The 17,916-nt window shown below is 40.9% G+C and overlaps 1 protein-coding gene across 7 annotated transcripts in view; it reads right to left on the bottom strand.

Annotated features, from left to right (window-relative positions):
* Positions 1 to 17,916, bottom strand: part of ZNF518A (zinc finger protein 518A) — a 60,214-nt gene that overhangs the window by 11,534 nt on the left and 30,764 nt on the right. For 3 of the 7 annotated variants that reach the window (XR_009550394.1, XR_009550395.1, XM_060193026.1), the window contains exons 1-2: positions 15,603 to 15,719; positions 12,332 to 12,414 (exon numbers count right to left, since the gene is read on the bottom strand). The gene's annotated coding sequence lies outside the window, so the exon portion shown is untranslated. The other 4 variants (XR_001601771.2, XR_009550393.1, XM_060193035.1 and 1 more) reach the window with 4 other exon arrangements.

The following is a 17,916-nucleotide window of genomic DNA, read 5'->3' on the forward strand; positions in this document are numbered from 1 at the left end:
ATGATCTCACTCATAGGCAGAAGTTGAAAAACAAGATCTGAAGGGAAAACACAAAGCAGAACTTGAACAGGATTTGGTGTACTGCACCAAAGGAAAGGACTCTGGGGGTGGGGTGGGGGTGTCCAGGTTCTGCAACATGATGGCAGAGGAAGACCTAGTGGGGGTTGTATTGTTATGTGGAAAACTGGGAAATGTTATGCATGTACAAACTACTGTATTTTACTGCCAAATGTAAACCATTAATCCCCCAATAAGGAAGTTAAAAATAAAATTTTATAGTGATTATTTATTATCCTTAGGTCAGTGCTTCTTAAAAATACTTAAAAATACTCTGGATCACTATGGCCTCAATACTGGCACACTTATGATAGCAAAGGCTCACAGCTCACATTTGAATATAATGAATGAGAATAGCAATGTACTTGCCTCTAGACCACTGTATTTATTATTTATTACTGTATTTAGTGGCACAATTATCATAAAAATATTTAAATGCTCCAGCCTGGAAAGTATATAGGAAGAAAAGCACTGGGCTTCAGGTCTCAAATTTGATGCCCCAAGTATTACATATATCAGAGTAATGCCTCTAGTCCTCTCTTTCTCTCCTTAATAACTGATTTTAAAAACTGAAATTCATAAATAGACCTCAAAGGTAAACTGAGTTTTTCCTGAACAAACTTAAAACAGTAAACCTGACACACTAGTCAAAAATGATGATTACTGGGGCCAGGCGGTGGCGCACCTGGTTAAGCACACACATTACAGTGCGCAAGGACCTGGGTTCAAGCAGGTGGGGAGGCTTCACACCTGCAGGGCTGCAGGTGTCTCTCTGTCTCTCTCCCTCTCTAGCTCCTCTTCCCCTCTCAATTTCTGGCTGTCTCTATACAATAATAAATCAATAAAATACATACTAAAAAAAAACAAGGGCAACTAGAGGGAATAAATAAATAATAAATTAAAATTTTTTAAAATGATGATTACTGACACTAACAGTCAAGAAGAAACCAAAACAAAATAGGTACTATTCAAAATTTGGAAACTACGCAAGTGCCAACAACAGCTGTGCAGCTAAAGCAGTTGTAACAGATTCGCATGAAGTACTGCACTGCTATTAAGAAACAACAAGACAGTCTATGGCAGATCTGGGGACTCACAAAAGGAAAGAAAGATCATTCAGGGGAGGTTGGGAATCTAATGCCCTAAGGTGAGATAGGATGATGATGTGGTGGATGAGATGGACTCACCTCTGGGGAAATAAGGACAAATATGCTCATGGCAACAACAGTTCCATAAATCAACATTCCCTTAACAAAGTGATACTGAAGTTTAAAAACAAAAAAGGAACATGAAGCATTAATATGCCAATATAACTAAACACAGATCTAGAAAAGTTCAAAATGCTAGTGGACATGAGAATCATTAGACATTCAGGCAAGCTGATCCCCCTGGCACACAATTATGATGGAGTATCAAAACTAAAATATAGAAGTCATTCTTGATTGAGGTGAATCTGAATTTTATACTCTGAAACTGTGATCGCTGTATATATAGCTCCCAATATATAATCCCCATCTCCCCACATAGATATTTATTTTTATGCTCAACTATTTGCTTTTACCAGGCTTCTCCATTAACACTCCCATTTCCATCTCCTAACACTGGAGAAACTTCCTTTCTAATTCTATACCTTCTGGGGACATGCAACGTCTTTAATCCAGTCTCTTTGAGCCTCCAGTTAAATGCACTCAACTCCTCCTTCATTATAAACTTTTATGGTCAAATCATTACACGTTTTGTTTTACCTACCAAGATAATTTATAAACTTCATAAAATAAAATAAGTCCTATTTCATATACCCCTCACAGAAATCAAAACTGGACACACAGAGACCTAACACATTCTTAGTTCATTTGTTTTTATATTTTCTTTTCTTTCTTTCTTTCCTTTTTCTTTTTTTTTTTTTTTTTTTTTTTTGCCTCCAGGGTTATTGCTGGGACTTGGTGCCTGCACTAGGAATCCACTGCTCATGCTTTTTTTTCCCCTTTTGTTGCCCTTGTTGTTTATCCTTGTTATTATTGCTGTCATTGTTATTGATAGGACAGAGAAAAATTGATAGGAGAGAGAAGGGGAAAACAGAGAGGGGGAGACAGAGACAGACACCTGCAGACCTGTTTCACCACCTGTGAAGCGACCCCCCTGCAGCTGGGGAGACGGGGGTTCAAACCAAGATCCTTATGCTGGTCCTTGCGCTTTTCTCAATGTGCGCCTAACCCACTGCTCCACCACTCAGCCCCATTTTTGTATTTTCAACTCAAATATCTGGTCTATTAAAATCAGTTGATTTGTGGGGCTGGGTGGTGGCACAAGAATCTAGGTCAAGCCCCTCACCCCCACCTACAGGAGGGAAGCATCCTGAGTGGTGAAAGTTGTGTCTCTCTTTCTCCTCTATCTCCCTGACCCCTTTCAATTTCTGCATTTATCCTAAATAAAATAAAAATAAACATTAAAATCAGTCAGTTTGTTTAAATCATTCTATAGCAAACTCTACAGATCAAAGTGCTGTGATGGAATCTGATTTAAAGCACATCCAATGGCAGGCAAGATAGCTCACCTGAGGGGTGCCTGCTTTGCCATGTGTGTGGCCAGTCCTCCCATAAGGAGGAAGTTCCTGTGCTGCAGTGTCTTTCCCTCTCTTTCTGTTGTTGTTTCTATTTGAAAGCAGTCACAATAGAGGGGTGAAAGTCAATCAAAAGCAAAGAAAATAATAATAAATAAAACACACCTAGAGTCGCCCCCCCAAAAAAATAATATTTTTCACTACATAGGAGATGGGAAGAAAAATTCAGAAGTAATTTATCCAAATAAAGATCAATGAGTTTAGTTAAAGGAAGGAGAATGATTATTTTCATCTCACATTCATTTCATATTATTTGTTATTTTACTGAGGCAGTAATTAAGAATAGGCAGATTTATGTGTACACACATGTTCATAGCAGCACAATTTGTAATAGCTAAAACCTGTAAGCAACCCAGGTGCCCAACAACAGATGAGTGGCTGAGAAAGTTGTGGTATATATACACAATGGAATACTACGCAGCTATTAAGAACAATGAACCCACCTTCTCTGACCCATCTTGGATGGAGATAGCAACAATTATGTTAAGTGAGCTAAGTCAGAAAGATAAAGATAAGTATGGGATGATCCCACTTATAAACAGAAGTTGAGAAAGAATAACAGAAAGGGAAACTCAAAGCACGATTTGACTGAATTTGGAATAGGGCACCAAAGTAAAAACCCTGGGTTGAGGGTGAGGGTGGATGTTCAGCTTCACGGGGGGGGGGGGGGGGGGGGGGGGGGGAAGACACGGTCTTTTGGTGGTGGGAATGGTGTTTATGTACACTCCTATCAATTTGCAGTCATACAAATCACTGAGTAATATGAGAGGGGAAAAACTGATTGAATGTCTCAAACTTTTTAAAGCACAGACTGAGTCTTTTTAACACATAGGCTGAGTCTTTGATATGTTGACTCTCTTAAAAGCTTAGACCAGGGAGAACAGAAGCAACCGGTGGCACAGCTATATGCAAATAATGTCAAAGGACATAAATTATGGTGATGTTGTGTATGATACAGAAAATCCCAACAAAGGAATATTTCAAAGTTAACCCAACTGCCAAATAATGTGATTATATTAACTATCTATTGCCTTCTTAAACCCTAAGACAGCAGGATCCTCCCACTTCCTCTATAGAGCCTATATTTCCTCCAGTCCTGGAAACTCTAGGGTGGGGCTCACTTTCCTGCATGCTACTCTCAAGTCATACCAAATGATATTCCATCTGCCAATCCCAACCTAATCAATGCAAGGAGTACTACCTCAGCATGCTTCACATCAGACTGTGTCCAGAGACATCAGGCAAGGACACAGGTTCGAGCCCCTTGTCCCCACCTGCAGGGAGAAGGTTTTGCAAGTGGTGAAGCAGTACTGCAGGTGTCTCTGTCTCTCTCCCTCTCTATCACCCCCTTCCCTCTTGATTTCTGGCTGTCCTTATCCAATAAATAGAAATTTAAAAAAAGAGTATATGTTCATATGTATCCATATAGGGCAAAATATATACCTGAAAGCAAAAATACACAATAGTCTGTAGTGAATCAGTAAAAAGTTCATAATGAAATAGTGTCTACTTAGATACCCTCCTCACCTACTTCCTATTACAGTTCTCTCACTCACTCCAAAGCTAACCTCATCAAAGCAAGGACTACAAAGGCTGAATAAAGGCAAGAAACTGGCATACTTTAACAATGACTGTTTAGTCACTATCAGGCCACCCCATCAGCTGGGGCCCTAGTCGGGGAGTCCTGAGATTCCCAAACAGACATGATGGGCCTAGACCTCAAATAAATTCCTCTCTCCATTGTTACAGTCATCTCTATCAGGAACAATAAAATAGACCCCTTTATGGGCCCCCACAGGACCTTGCCCTCAACTTGGATCAACAGTAGAAAATGTTCCATCCCCTGAAGGGAGGCTGGACAATATACTCTATGCTACAACTGAGGAAGATGGGTCCTGATATTGGGGCAGCTTGGAATTCTCCTAGTTATGACCACAGAATGTGAGTTCAGATATACAGGGATGCAGAGGTCACATAGGCTCCTAAACTGAATATAGGTCCCAGATCAGATCAAATTGATGAGGTTTATAGTCAACAATATTTATATACCTTTCCCATATTTGGGAACTACTCTCTTCCCTGATCCAGCTTTCTGGTCCTTCTGCCAGCCATGACATCACCTCCACAGACAATAATTAGGATCTACCTGCATATCAGATTTCAGGCTCAGGCAACAAAACAAAACAAACAAACAAAAAAAAACCACTAATATAATCACAGGTCCTTTGGAATATAACTAAAATATGCCTACTAACTATCTACAAAATGGAGGGCCCCCCAACTCTTCATCTACACTATTCCAGCCTCTAGGTTCATGATTGTTCAACAATTTGTTTGGCTTTGTATGTTAACTCTATTTTCAACCACCAGGCTCCAGATACTGCCATGATGCCAACCAGACTTCCCTGGATAGTCAACCCCACCAATGTGTCCTGGAGCACCGCTTCCCCAGAGCCCTTCCCCAATAGGGAAAGAGAGAGACAGGCTGGGAGTATGGATCAACCTGTCAACACCCATGTTCGGCGGGGAAGCAATTTACAGGAGCCAGACATTCTACCTTCTGCATCCCACAATGACCTTGAGTCCATAATCCCAGAGGGTTAAAGAATAGGAAAGCTATCAGGGGAGGGGATGGGATACATAGTTCTGGTGGTGGGAATTGTGTGAAGTTGTACCCCTCTTATCCTATAGTTTAGTCAATGTTTCCTTTTTATAAATAAAAAATTAAATTAAAAAAAAGAATAGGCAGATTTTACTTAAGATTTGGAAATACACTGGAGGAGGTTTGAGAATATCAAGATTCACTGCTAGTTGACTGAGAGTGTACCTATCAACATGTATGTAACATTGTCCCATTCAGCACCCCAAAATAATACAAACTATTCATTATTCTCTGGCTCTAAAATGCACCTCTCTCCATGGGCAGAGAATAAATGCCACTCCCCTTGGCTCCCCCATCTTCGTGTATGGCTGCACTTTACAGTAACACAATGCAGAAATCAAAAATCAACTTTTTTCTTTTCATCTGGCACCAGGGCTCAGACATACACGATATTACTGCTGAGTGGACTTCCAAGGGATAGCCTTTTCTGACAATATTTTAGAGAAAGGAAGGGGTGGAAAGAAGGCAAGGGAGGAGGAGGGACACCACCCATGGGCTTCCAGGTCATGCCTGAGCTCAAACCCAGGACCTTGAACAAAGGGTGTGTGACACTACACCTGCTCTACAGGATGAGCTTTCTGCGAACCTGTGGAATCATTCTTAGTTCTTCTTTCCCTCACTCCCCATGTTAATTCATGCAAGTCCTACTACTTCAATCTTCGAAATACATTTTGAATTCTCTCCATCTTTACTGTCACCCTCTTCACCGTCATTTCTACTTTGGGTTCAAATAATTTTCCTCAGGAGTCGGGTGGTAGCACAGTGGGTTAAGTGCATGTGGCGTGAAGCACAAGGACCGGCGGAAGGATCCTGGTTCGAGCCCCCAGCTCCCCACCTGCAGGGGAGTTGCTTCTCAAGAGGTGAAGCAGGTCTGCAGGTGTCTATCTTTCTCTCCTCCTATCTCCATTTCTCTCTGTCCTATCCAACAACAACAACATCGATAACAACAATAATAACTACAACAATACAACAAGGGCAACAAAAGGGAATGAATAAATATCTTTTAAAACTAAAAAAATTTTCTTCACGGCTATTCATGTTTCTCTCTCTCTCTCTCTTTCATATTTCTCTCTTATCCAGCACCCTTCTCTGAATGTGAAAGTGGTCTTAATATAAAATAGACCACAGTGCTCTCTATCAAAGCCTGCGATGACAACGCCATCTGGCCAACTTCATTCCACACCACTCTACAAGCTGTAAGACACCACAAGCTACTTATCTCTCAGTTCCTCAAATCACAAGTACTCCTTTCCTATCTTTTCTAACTCAGGCCTTTGTACTACTTCCTGTTTAAAAATGTCAATTCTCTTCAGCGTCAACAAAATAGCTCACGTGGATAGTGCACTGCTTTGTCATGTGCCCCAAGCAACAATGTCCAAGTGGGACATGAATTGTAATGTTGAGTAAGGAATAGTGATTGCAGAACCTCCACATCAAAGATGTATTTGGATATTCAACTCCCTGGGCATGGACAATGAAAACAAGAGTAAATAAAAGAGACTACATGAAACAAAACAGCTTCCATACATCAAAAGCAAATTACACAAGGATGGAATACAGTGACCTTGGTGTGTGTGTGTGTATATAGATGTCATCATTACTATGTATACAAATTTACAGAGAGAACTGGAGTGGTCCAGGTGGTGGCACAGTGGATAAAGCATTAGACTCTCAAGCATGAGGTCCTGATTTCAGTCCTCAGCAGCACATGTACCAGAATAATGTCCGGTTCTTTCTTTCTCTCCTACCTTTCTCATTAATAAAATAAAATATTTAAAAGAAAGAAAGAACTGGATAAAATCTCTAGAGGGTAAGTAAGCAAAGACAGACATCTAAGGCCTACGTCTCAAGATACAATATTTAAAGGGAAGAGAAAGAACCAACTAGAAAGATTGAGGTAAATCAGGAAGAATGGGATCCTGAAAGCAAAATGAATAAAGTATTTCTGTGGATAAAGGATGATCAAGACAAGGGTAATAACTGATATGGGACAAGAAGGGACCTGGGAGATAGTTCCCCTATAAAATGTGCACCTTACAGAGGAAAGCTTATGGATGGTGGAGTGGTGCTGTGCTCTCTCCTTCTCAAACTTCCCAAAATTTTTCATTTTAAATGAAAGTCAGCCTGGGAACAATAAAGTCAGACAGGTGCATGGCACCAGCAAAGCAAAAAACTTGACAACTGGACTTAATATCAAGATTTCAGCGACCTAGTTTCAATGGAGTCATAGAGGAGAGATTAACTAGCATGGTTTGAAGAGAAAATGGAAAGAGGTGGTGGAGAGGGGGTCAGGCAATAGTGCAGTGGTTTAAGTGCACGTGGTGCAAAGCTGGTGGGACCAGCTCAAGGATCCCAGTTCGAGCCCCTGACTCCCCACCTGCAGAGAGGTCATTTCACAAATGTTCGTGAAGCAGGTTTGCAGGTGTCTTTCTCTCTCCTTCTCTGTGTTCCTCTCCTCTCTTGATTTCTATCTGTCCTATCCAATCACAGCAGCAACAACAACGATGACAATAAATAAACAAGGGCAACAAAGGGGAAAAAAAATAGCCTCCAGGAGCAGGGGAGTCATAGTGCAGGCACTAAGTCCCAGCAATAACCCTGGAGGCAAAAAAAATTTTTTTTTAATAATAAATAAAAAATGTAGTGCTCAGTACTATAAAGGAACAAAAGATAAAACTGCAGTGAAGGGTTTTGCTTTATATTTTATATATCTTGAGCCTTATTTATCTATCTAGCAAGAGATAATACAGGTCCAAAACGGATGAGAGGACCTAGTGGGGGTTATATTGTTATATGGGAAACTGGGAAATGTTATGCATGTACAAACTATTGTATTTACTGTCGAATGTAAAACATTAATTGCCAAAAAAAGAAATTAAAAAAAAAATGGCCTCCAGGAGCAGTGGATTTGTAGTGCAGGCACCGAGCCCCAGTAATAACCCTGGAGGCAAAAAAAAAAAAAAGTGGGAGGAGGAATCATGGTATGACTCCATACTCATGAAAATGATTCAGTAAGAAATGGGCAAGTTGATGGAAGAAAGGAAATAAAATGCAGCAGCAATGTCACTAAGAATGAATGGCTTTAGCAAGGGTAGATAGCATAATGGTTATGTTAACAGACTCTTGTGCCTGAGACTCCAAAGTTCCAGGTTCAATCCCTGTACCACGATAAGCCAGAACTGAGTAGTGTTCTGGTAAAAAGATAAGCCAGAACTGAGTAGTGTTCTGGTAAAAAGATAAGCCAGAACTGAGTAGTGTTCTGGTGAAAAAAAAAAAAAAAAGGTAAGAAAAGAAGCGAGAAAGAAAAGACAGAAAAACAGAAACTAAGTTCAAGAATGAAGGGGGTCTAGTGAACACATAGGAGAGCTGAACTTAAAAAAGAACAAAGAGAACTCATGTATAGTCACTAGAGAGAAGAATAAAGATGTGTTTTATGAGGGTTTGTGGAATGAAATTCCTCATCATTAAACTCACCACAAGGATTGGCAAATGACAACCACCAGCCCCATGGGCCAAACCTGGGAGGCTACCTGCTTTTGTTAAGGTTCACTGGAAGCCATTCATTTACATATTCCCTTTGGCTGCTTCAGAGGTTATAGCAGCAGCTGGCAGAGAAAACAGAAACCTTATTCTATACAAAGCCTGGAATATATACTATATGGTCACGCAGAGCAAAGAGTTTGCCAGCCTTGGCATAAAGAAATACAATTGTTAGTGTTCTGATTTCTGGGTCAAATAATCACTCCCACAAAGAGTACTGAGCAAAGTCTAGGCAACAAACACATTTAGTAAGAATGACATGTTAACCTATACTTCATTGTTGGTATCTGGAGTTTAAAAAAAAGAAAAGAAAAAAGAATGTTCCAGGGCTAGCAAATTAGCTTACTTGTATGGTGTTGTACTACTTTGTCATGTGGAACCCAAGCTCAACCAGACCCCCGTTGCACTGAAACAAACTTTGGTACCGGAGTCTCTTTCACAACCTCTCTTTCTGCCTCTAGCCTCTATTTCCTTTCTCCTTCCCCTCCCCCTCACCTTGAAAAAGTCATCTTGGAATGGTAAAGCCACAGTAATAACCAATAAACAAGTAACAATGAATGCTCTCAGACTAATCAAACATTAATTTAATTTCTCTTCTTTTTTTAAATGGTTTTCATGATTCATCACATTACTTCTGAACTGATTTTATCGTTAGAAGAGGGTATGGTTTTAAAACTATTTCTAAGGTATCTTTTAAGAGGGTGTGGGTAGGATGAAATAAACTAATTATACAGATAAAATATCAAGCAGCACTACAGGTTAAGTACTCTTTTAAATCTTCGAGACAAATGGGCAACAGCAATATGACATTTTCCACTAAAACAAATTCACACTGCTTGATTATACTAATTTTATTTCTTAGCATCTAAAAGAGGCATCACACTGAAAGAAAATGTTTATTTACAAAATTATTTTAGTAGAAAAAAGCAAAATGTCTGCTTTTCTTTCCAAATGCTTCATATGTAGACTAACCTAGTCAACTATTTGCCACTACCTCTCAACCCCCAAAAGTACAAATAGTCAAAGCAATGTCCTGCTAATTCAGATCAGCCCTTATACATTTCAACTCAATTCTTTTCAATTATTCTGTCTCTATTCATATCCAGCTCAAAAAGCAAAAGACATTTGTGGTTATAATTTCCTTTAAGAAATCCTCCCACCCCCCCCCCAAAAAAATCTCCCTAGACTAGGCAAGCTTCAAGAATTTCCATCCTATGCGAATACAAAGTCCACACAAAACAACTGTGTATTCATTCACTTGTCTGTTATTTTATGTTTCAAGTATACCAATCTGGATTCCCTAATAAAATATAACAATTTAAAAGGCAAAGCACTCCTCTTATTCTTACACTCCTGGAAAGCAAGACAAAACAGCTCACTTGGATAGTGTGCTGCTCGGTCATCTGTATAACACAGGAACTTGCCCAGCCCCCACCACATTCTCTGTCTCAATATAGAGGAAAAAAAAAAGCCAAGGACAGCACTTCTCAGCACATGCTTGTTAATCTGTGTAACCTAGTATATAGAAGTGTTCTATATTAAATAAAATCTAGAGCTACTTGTGTTATCTCTGACTATCTGGGTAGTCACACATACTTGTACATAATGGTCACCCAGTAAATGTAGGCTGAATGAAGAACCAGAGGAATATATGTAGAATGAATGACTAATAAGCATCTTTTATTAAGAAGAAAAAAAGGCAAATTGTAAACATATATAATGATCAACTTGACTAAAATCCTAAATTCATTAAGAGTCATATACTCATCACAATTATTTTCTGCTGCAATCCAAGTCAAACTAATTTATAGAGAGCATTTTTACTCACATTTGGGGAGAACACCAGGACAACTGTCAGAATCAAAAATTACCATGATCCACATGGCCATTGGAACTGAAATTAGTACTCTCTACACCCATCTCCCATCCCTCATTTGACTTCCATTATCACCAATACGGAGTGTTCAGTCACCAACACCAACCCAGATGTGAGGAGGAAAGGAGCATCTTTTAACATTTACACATCAATTTCAGAGAGTTCTGATCAGCTTTGCTTAATCAGTAAGTAAACTGCAGGGTTGTTGCAATTGGGATGACCAGCCTTTTGTTTCTAATACTACAAAACTGAGAGCTAGCCAACCATTCATAGTAGAGGAGGGATGGATTCACGAAGAGACACTATGTTGACCAAAAAAAAAAAAAACAAACAACTAAGTATGCCCCCTTCTAACAGCTATAATCAACAACCCAGTTATGCTTTAGTGGTGATTTTGAATTTTCAGTCTGACTCTGCTCACAAACTTTTCAGTCTGGAATATTCCAAGTCATTTTAATCAGGTATCAGATGGTGAGTTTTTGTGTGTTTAAATTTGAAGCTTTTATTCTTCCTGTTACTTTTTCTGATTAGTTTACATCAAACACAGTCAACTCTTAGCACTCAGCATTGACTTTCTGTATTCAGAAACAGCAGTATCCATGTGAATCTCACTTGGCAAGAGGTCAACAATGATAGACAGTCAGAAGCTACCCAGATCATGATAACTGGGTATCTCAACTCAGCTTTACTGCTCTCTATTCACTGTAGTTGTCAGGCATTAATTACCTATAAGAAAACAAACAAGGAATGTCATTCCCCTGAAAACTGGTTATGAAAATAAAACCATCTGTTAGTGGAGTTCACGAAACATGAGTTGTGATTACTGAGGTACTAGTTAAAAGTGGTACCGTCTATTTGAGTAGAAACATACACAACCTTATCCCTAATTTAGGATTATACCTGGTGACGGGGATTATATAATATATCTCCCAGGACCTACAGACAACTGAGTTACAAGGGTAGTTAAACTAAACTATGTTTTTGTACCGAAATACAGTATCTTCCATTGACTTTGAAAGTTGTTCTCGTTAAACAAGGGATCTGCTAGCAGACTTTTTTTTCTCTCCTTTTTGCCCATATCAATATATTCAGATGATCAACTCAGGGAAACCAGTCATAGCTCTAGAGTGATCCCCAATTCCCTTTTCTGGCCATTGATCATAAAACAAATACATATATTAGTTTTTCCCTTTAGTTGCATTTGTTTTGCACTAACTCGAACAAAGCACACTGCTCTAGCCATTTATACAATTTCAAAACATATGTCTCCAGAATTCATTATCAGTAGTTCCTGCTGCTATCTTTTTACTTAGAATAGTAACAGTTAAAGCCATCTTTAAATCTCTATGAGATGTTAATATATTATACAATAAAAACTACCTTTTTGCTCACATTATAAGGAAAACCCAGGTGTAACTTCTATTTTACCTGAGACTAAAATAAAACTGTAGTGTGTGAAAATTCATTTACATGTAACTATTTTACCTAATAAATACTAAGACATAATGATTCTCTACTCAGTAGACTTAATAATAGTACTTAATTGATTTTATTATTATTTTTTTTTTTACTATACCTCTTTCTTCAAGGAACAAAAGGCACACAATTTAATGCTTAGGCAAAGTCACAATCAGGAACATCGACCAAAATAGTTGGTATCTGGAAATAAAGACCAAGATTTTAAAACTCTGACTGCAATAAGAAGTTGTAATAATATGTTTTTATACTCTTGATTCAATTATACTTCATATTCAACTTATGTGTACAAGTTTAGAAGGCTCAAGAAAAAAAATTATCGATGCTATCCAGTGATGGTATAGATTCATAAAAATCCATGAAATTCAAAGCTCAGCAGAACTTAGAAGCAATCTTTAGTTCAATATCTTCATTTACTCCAAGACAAGAGAAAATGAGTTCTTCCCAAAGTCACAAAGTTAGAACTTGACTCCAGATCAGTCCTAACCATGATATCCTTATCACAATGCTACCTTCTAACATTCACTTCTGATGCCTAAAATCCCGAGAAAATTGCTCACCCTGTGAAATCAACATGTCACACAAAACCGGAATAGTTATAGTCAACAGACCTGAGAGAGATAATACATATTTGAACAATACAACTCTTGTTCTGCTATAGTACTTTGCCAGAAAGAACTTTTATTAATGGAGTACCTGAAGGCACTTGGGCCAGACTCAAGTTTTTAATCATCTTCTTAAAGTCGAATTTAGTAGCTCAAGGCACACAATGCTCCTTACATATACAGCCCACAATTACTATTACAAACAGGAAAATAGACAACAAAAGTACATTTAAAAGGAAATGTCTAAAATACACTTCAAAGAAACACTGTTGATTTATGCTATAGTCTATTCCCTGGAATGTTTCACGATGTAATAAAGGTGGAGGAATTACAGGATACTGTTGCTAGAGAAAATATAGTAAGGGGCAAGATGGTGGTCAACCTAGTTCAGTGCACATGCTATAGTGCAGGGACCTAAGTTCAAATCGCCAGTCCACACCTGTAGGGGAAAAGCTTTGTAAGTGGTGAAGCAGGGCTGCTGGTCTCTTACTGTCTCTCTCCCTATCTCCCCCTTTCCTCATAATTTCTGGCTGTCTCTATCCAATAGTAAAATGAGATAATTAAAAAAAATTTTTAAGAGAATACATAATAGTATAGAATTTGAAGTGCATAGTCAAACATCTCATGCATTTATAAATCCATAGGTTATCAATGCATTATCAAGAAATAATCATTATGATTGACATCCTTTTATCCTCCTGTAAAACCTAACCACAGCAACAAAAAAAAAGTTTGAATCAGAATTCACATTTACTTTCACCACAATAAGAAAAAAACCTGGATTCAGATAGGGGTAGATAGTATAGTGGTTATGCAAAGCAACTCTCATGCTTGAAAGTCCCAGGTTCAATCCTCAACCCACTACCATAAGCCAGAGCAGAGGTGATCAGTATTTTAGTATAAAAAATGAATAAATTTAATTTAAAAAACATAAAACCCTGGATTCAAGGTCTGAGGATCATCTTATGAGAATGTTTTTTTTTAATCAAGATAATCTGCTATGCTTCCTATCTCCCATGAAATGCTGTCACCCTGAAAACATTAGTGTCTTTATGAATTCCAGGGGGGAAAAGTGCCCATGAAAGATACTGAATTCATTCCCAATAACTGGCAGTTTTGGGCAGGGGAGATAGCATTAATGGTCATGCAAAGAGACTCTCATGCCTGAGAGTCCAAAGTCCCAGGTTCAATTCCTCCAATCACCACCCTAAGTCAGCTGAGCACTGCTCTGTTGAGGGAAAAAGAAATATTTGCAGTTAAGCCCTAAAAATCTCATAGAATTAACTTAAATGGCTTCTAACTATTCAACCTAAGGATACTATCTTTAGATTTCTTGGTGCATAAAAACAGAAACTAAAAATAATAATTAAAAAATATCTCACTGATAAGTGAAATAAGTCACTGGGATAGCGAGCTGTTTTGCCATGTGCACCATGGATGTTCAAGCCTGGCCCCCACAGCACTGATGGAAGCTTATGTGCCATGACCTCTTCCTCTCTTTGTCTCCATCTAGAAGATAACGGAGTCTTCTTTTTTCAAAAGCATTAATGACCTAGGTATATTTTGGAGTCTATCATCAAGTGACTCAAATCTCTCCCCTGATGGACTTGTTCAGGGTCTTCAAGCCCCTGATCACTGTGAGCACAGTATAAAGTTCAACATTCTTATACAATCTTTAAACAAGGACCTGATTATCCCCCACAAGGCTTTTAAGAGTTTTTGACATCCAAACACAACCACAGCAGATGATTTCGCTGAAACAGCTCACACACAGACCATTCCCCTCCACTATCCCCACTCTCCATGAAAACAGAAAAACCAAAAACGTCGTGTTTTTTTGTTGTTGTTTGTTTGTTTTTGTATTTCTAGTCTAAAAGTTACCATTTCTGCTTGGCTGACTGCTTCAGGCGCTTTGCACATATTATTTGGCCTTAATTCTGCATTTCTGCCAGCTGCCAGGCGCCCTCTATGAAAAGAGCCTGCCTGCCCCCTTTGACAATGAGGACACGGTGTGTGCACAACAGCCTCACAATGGACCCTCACAAGTGAGGTCACAGAGAAGCCCACCTGCCCCCGGGTGTGGCTGGGGTCTGCAGGGAAGGGTGCCTTTGGTCAACTCTGAAGAGGGGGAGCACCACAGAAAGGAAGAAGAGCCCCCCGATCCTTGAACACCCCCCACAATGGGGACGCCGTCGAGTCGGCTAGCTGAGGGCTTGCAATGCTACAGCCCGAGGGGGGCGCGGTCGGACGGATGGGGGCGCCGAGAGCCGTCTCCCACCAGCCGGGACAAAGGCACCCCTGGGTGCTTCGAGCGCCGGGCACCCCCGTTCCCCCAGCCCGCTGGGGGCCCCCAACACCGCGCCCGATCCGCCTCCTTCCTGCGGGCTCAGCGCGGAGGCACACGGCCGCCTCCCTCTCAACTTGAGGCTTCAGAGCAGCGGGATGGAGGCAAGTTCACACGGCCCGCGACACGGAAAATAAATGGAAGCTACAAGGAGCGCAGGCTGCGCCCGCGCAGCCGGCGAGAGCGCTCGAGTCCACGGGGCCCGACTCGTCGAAGAGAAACTTTGCAGCAAGTTAGGCGGAAGCGCTGCGCGGCCGGGACTATTTAACAGACGCTTCCTATCACTCACCAACAGGCGGATCCCGGAGACAGTTCTGGGGACCACCCACCCCACTTACAAACTCGCCTTTTGCACCCTGGCTGGCCCTCCAGAAGTCCCGGCAACTTAATAGGTCTGGGGCGGCCCCACACACAGGGAATACCTGTCATGGTCCCCATAGCTTGCGAGTCCCTGATGGCGGCCATTACCCTTCCATCCGGGTATAGACAAGCCGTTTGCAGCGCTCCTGTGAGCGCTCGCTGGGGCGGAGGGATCCGCGCTGCACCTGAAGAAGCGGAAGCGGAAGTGCATGCGGACGGAAACCGGCGGGGCCCCTCGCGACAGCCTGTCCAGACCAGGCCATGGAGCTGGCCTTACCCCCTCCTCCCCCGTGACCCCCCCAGAGCAGCGCTCTCTCCTTTTGTCCGCCATGCCAGTGACTGCTTGGCTGGGAGAGAGAGCCTACTGTCGATGGGGTGACCCAAACGTTCACTCCCTGCTCTAAAGAGTATACACTAGAAACCGGAAGCTGTGCTCTTGGCAAACTCTTCCTGACAGGGGGAATGGTGTCAACCCGAAGATGTTGAATAGTTTCCGGCTTTGCAATGGGCAGCCTCTGGCTTTTGAAAAGCAGTTTGCAGCAGTCATTGCATCCTTTTTTTCAATGAAAGAAGCTGCTGCTACAGACTGCTCTGGAAAACAATGAACTGGAGACCTGTACATACTTAATAATTGACTTGAAAACTACTGTTTCAAGGGGATTGGTCTCATCATTCTCCCATCTGAGGAAATTACCCTCCCCCTCATGTCACAACAGCACTGGACAAAGAAGGAAATAATATGGTTTTGGGCCAAATGGCTCCTCTTTCCTTTTGAGCATTTTTGAAATCCAACCTATTAATCTAGTTTTTTATATGTTACAGCGCTTTTTTTTTAAAAATGGCGGCAACCATGTTAAAACAATTGGGGCAGAGTAAACATGGAAATATAAAAGTGAAACTGCAATAGGACCTTTGTCTCTTTTTGTTGTTGTTGTTCCATATTTTACTGAGGAGTATATATGGAGTTTTTAGTTGAACATAAACATTATTATTTTTTTTTTCCTCCTCCAGGGTTATTGCTGGGCTCGGTGCCTGTACCATGAATCCACCGCTCCTGGAGGCCATTTTCCCCCTTTTTGTTGCCCTAGTTGTTGCAGCCTCGTTGCGGTTATTATTGCCATTGTTGACGTTGCTTTGTTGTTGGATAGGACAGAGAGAAATGGAGAGAGGAGGGGAAGACAGAGAGAGAGGGGAGAGAAAGACAGACACCTGCAGACCTGCTTCACCGCCCGTGAAGCGACTCCCCTGCAGGTGGGGAGCCGGGGGCTCGAACCGGGATCCTTACGCCTATGCGCTTAACCCACTGCGCCACCACCCGACTCCCCATAAACATTATTAATGAGAAAGGTAGGAGAGAGAATCAGATATTACTCGGCTCCATGTGCTGCCAGGAATTGAACTGGGAACCTCATGCTTGAGAGTCCAGAGCTTTATCCACTGCACCACCTCCTGAACCATGTTGAACATAAAATATTTGAGAAACATTTTCCAATGCCTGAGTAATACTTTTAAAAATCTCTGTCTAGAGGCCTGGCGGTGGTGCAGTGGGTTAAGCATACATGGTGTGAAACACAGGAACCTGAAATGATCCCGGTTTGAACTCCTTCTCCTCCCCACTTCCAGAGGGGTCACTTCACAGGTGGTGAAGCAAGTCTGTAGGTGTCTTTCTCTCCCCCTCTCTGGCTTCCCCTCCTCTCTTGATTTCTCTCTGTTCTATCCAATTAACAACAAGGGCAACAAAACAGAAAAAAAAAAAAAAAAAGGCCTCCAGGAGCAGTGGATTCATAGTGCAGGCACCAAGCCCCAGCAAAAACCCTGGAGGAAAAAAAAAAAAATCTGTCTATAGTCCCACACAAGGTTTTCTCCATCTTTTTAGAAAAGACAAGCAGGAATCTTTGTTTTTATTGTGACTATCAACCTACATAATTCCCTCTGGGAAATGTGAATGAAAGAAGTCCATATTAAATATATGTTCACATCTCGCGTTAATATATGTTGCACAAACACCAAAGTGGACACCATTTTACCACCTTCATCTCTGGGTTTTTTTTGTTTTTTGTTTTGCCTCCAGGATTATTGCTGGGGCTCATTGCGGGCACTATGAATCCACTGCTCCTAGCGGCCTTTCCCCCCTCCCCCATTTTTATTTATTTTCTATTCAATAGGAAAGAAAAACTGAAAAGGGAGGGGGAAGTAGAGAGAGACAAAGACACCAGCAGACCTGCTTTACCACTCATGAAGTGTACCTGCTGCAGGTGGGTGAGGGGTCTCTAACATAGGTCCTTGCTCAGGTCCTCGCATAGTACTATGTGCACTTAACTAGGTGCACCACCTCCCAGTCCCCTCTAGTCTTTATTTCCTTGTATTAGAGGAACA

This window comes from Erinaceus europaeus, chromosome 1 (genome assembly GCF_950295315.1).
Source record: "Erinaceus europaeus chromosome 1, mEriEur2.1, whole genome shotgun sequence".
Taxonomy (NCBI): Eukaryota; Metazoa; Chordata; class Mammalia; order Eulipotyphla; family Erinaceidae; genus Erinaceus; species Erinaceus europaeus.